This window comes from Phacochoerus africanus, chromosome 3 (genome assembly GCF_016906955.1).
Source record: "Phacochoerus africanus isolate WHEZ1 chromosome 3, ROS_Pafr_v1, whole genome shotgun sequence".
Lineage (NCBI taxonomy): Eukaryota > Metazoa > Chordata > Mammalia > Artiodactyla > Suidae > Phacochoerus > Phacochoerus africanus.
This window is the reverse complement of record NC_062546.1, coordinates 128,941,261-128,944,244: the sequence shown is the minus strand read 5'-3', so window position 1 is coordinate 128,944,244 and position 2,984 is coordinate 128,941,261. Positions and strand designations below refer to the sequence as shown.

Genomic DNA, 2,984 nt, shown 5'->3' with positions numbered 1-2,984 from the left:
ATGAGACACTGGGTATTCACATTAGTAACTTTATACCTGAACACAGTTTTATTCCTGAGGGTCCTAGAATGCTAGTGTTGAAAGGGGCTGAGAAACCACCCGTCCTTCATTTTGAAGAAGAGGATAGTGAAGCAGAGTTAGGCTGTGATTTCTGCAAGGTGGCAGAGAGAGGTAAAATGAAAATATAATTAAAATCTAATAAACCACCCCAGTGAACCCTTCACTACACTATTTTGTCTTGATTGTGAACTAAGAACCATTTCCTCAGCCCTTTTAACTCACTCTATCCATGCCTGGTCACTTCAAAACCTTGCCTGCATCTGCAAATTACATTATCAGCATCCCAGAAAATGTGGAGTTTATATACCTGGGGCTTTTGATCCAGTGGAGCTACTGTTTTACTAGTCTATTAGGTGATAGTTCCAGGAAAACAGACTACCTCTAGTTTTATAGGAGCACCTTAAGGAGGAGGAGGAGTATCTGAGCGTGGAACAGAACTGCCTAAATATGGAAGCTAGGACAGAAAGTCCCCAGAAAAAAAATTACCAACAGAGAAAGCCCCTTTCAAATGGCAGCCTTGATGAAAAATCCAGAACCCCAAAAAGATTACAGACTTTGGAAAATTCAAATGTTCTATGTTTAAGGTCTATGCTCTGCTCAAGAACAAAAAGACATGCAAAAAAGGCTCTGGGATTGAGAAGATGAGTCCTGGAACCCTTGCCCACGCTGCTTCTACTACCGGGCACCCTTTACACAACTTCCCAAATGGAAACAGTAACGTATGTAGGCCAGGCCCCATAAAAATCCAGACAAAATTTTCCGGTGGAGTTTAGGAAAGAAAAGGTATGGTCCAGACAGAGTGGGATGTAGGCTGAACCCCATGAGATGCACACACAGGCGTATACTTTAAAAGAGGCTAGATCAGGACGTTTAAGGGGGCAGTGTTTTGTTTTGAATGGAGGATTTACTGCCATAAACACATGCGACCTGTACTACAATGAGTACGGGAGAGCTGAGAAAGCATCGAGTTGTTTATAGCAGTCTGGTAGTGAAGTGACAAAAGAGCCCCTTCGCTAAACTCGTCGCCAAGTTCCCTCCCCAGCCTGTTCCCTCAAGTGTCAATAACCCCGCTCCCGCCCGGGGGAGAGCAAAGGGTCTCAACCCTCCGTGTCCCAGCCGGCTGTGGAGACCCGGGATCCGCTAGGTCCTTCACATCCGCCCGCCCAGCTCAGGGGAGGAGGGGACAGGGGATCGCGGATGGAAGGGCCGCGGGCGGCCAGGGAGGGCGGAGGGAAGCCGAGGAGGAGGGCGGCGGGCGGTTTTATTGTTTCCTTTCGCCCTCCTCCTCCCGCGCTTGGCCCCGGCGTCACTGGAAAGCCGCCAGAGCAGCCCGGCGGCGGGTTATTTATAGCGCGGGCTGCGCGCGCGTCACGGAGCCCGGCCCGGCTGACGGGGCCGCTGACGCGCTTGGCCGCGGGGCCGAGTCCGCGGGGTTGCGCGCCGGGCGCCGGCGACAATGGGCTTCTGTGTGTGCAGCTGCCGCCGCCGCTGGGGGCCGGGGGAGGGGGGCGGGCTGCCGCTCTCTGACCACCCTCCCTCTCGCCTGCGACCCCCAGAAAGGTAACCGGCCTCCTCTGACCCTGGCCGGGGCCCGCCAGCTGCAGGTTTTTTTTCTTTTAAGATTTTATCAGTAACTTCCCCCTGCCCCCACCTCCGCTCCCTCCTCCCCTGTACCCCCTTCTTGCCACCCAACATGAGGAGAGAGGGGGATTTAGCCGGCCGGGGGCGACTACTTTCTGCGTCCCGGGGAGCGGGACCCGCTCACGGCGCGCCCAGCGGGGAATGCGGTGACCGAGGGGCCGGGAGCGCCGGGCAGGTAAAGTATCCCGGACCTGGAACCGGGGCTTTGTTTGGGTTCGGGGGAGGGGAGCGGGGTGGGTGTGGACGCCGGGCAGCCCTTCCGGGACTCCAGTATTACCCCGCTCTCCGCCCCCCTCGCCTGCGTGCAGGAAGCCAACCTGGGTGTGTAAGCGCGAAGAGCGAAAGAGAAACTTCTGCGTGACTAGCTGAGGCGCCACCGGAGAGGCCGAGATATTACAGGACCCCCGCCCCGCTCCCGCGCGCCCTCCCCCCTCCCGTCGCCCCTCCCTCGTCTGCTCCCACCCCTTGCCTCTCTCCCGAAGCTTGGGACTTTGGAGTCCTCCCCTCTACCCCCTCCCCGCGGGTTCGGTCCTCGCACGCCCCCGCCCCACGGAAGGAGGGGCTGGCGAGAATTTTAGGGACTTCCTGGGATGCGGAGACCTGCTTGAACCGTCCCCCTTCAGCGGCCGGGAGCTGGGAGAGCTTGCTTGGGAGCCTCTCGCACGTGGCAGGCAGGCAGAGAACTTGCTGTGCCTTCTAGGAAATTGCAATCGATTTGTAATGCAGTTTCGCTAATTGGGAGTTCAAAATTAAACTTTAATAAAGCATTTGTGTCGTCTCGTCTAATTGTGAAAGCTTCCATCCGTCCTGGTAGATAGACTCTAAGTCTCAAGTTAATGGCGCTAAGCTAGATTTCCCCCCAAGTACAATTCCGTCAGCCGGCGTCGGCGCAGCTGGATTTCCGTTAGGTACAGATGTTGCTAATGGCAGCTTAAGCACGGATGGGCAGATAGCATACGGAATGCAACATGTTGCCATATGGTTCCTTTAGCCTTTCACCTCCAGGGATATCAATCACATATATTCTGGGAGGAACTTAATGACTCTCTGAACGGCAAAACGAATTACCTGGTACAATTTATATCCCTTGACCTGATATGTTATAACAACAGGAAGATAGCATCTCAGTTTCTGTGGTATAAATTGAACTACAGAGCTACATTTCAAATTTTATAACATCAATTTGTAGTTTGAGGGGCGCTGTGAAATCATTCCGGCTGTAAAATCCTTTTCTCTATTGGCCCCCACCCCGACTGATAGAAAGTTTATAAAGTTTAGCAAAA

General features: G+C 53.9%; 1 long non-coding RNA gene across 1 annotated transcript; it reads left to right on the top strand.

Annotated features, from left to right (window-relative positions):
* The first annotated feature begins 1,219 nt into the window (after positions 1–1,219).
* On the top strand, positions 1,220–2,468 carry LOC125123208 (uncharacterized). Its single transcript, XR_007134007.1, has 2 exons — positions 1,220–1,876; positions 2,010–2,468. It is a non-coding gene; the product is annotated as an uncharacterized LOC125123208 (long non-coding RNA).
* The last annotated feature ends 516 nt before the right edge of the window (positions 2,469–2,984 follow it).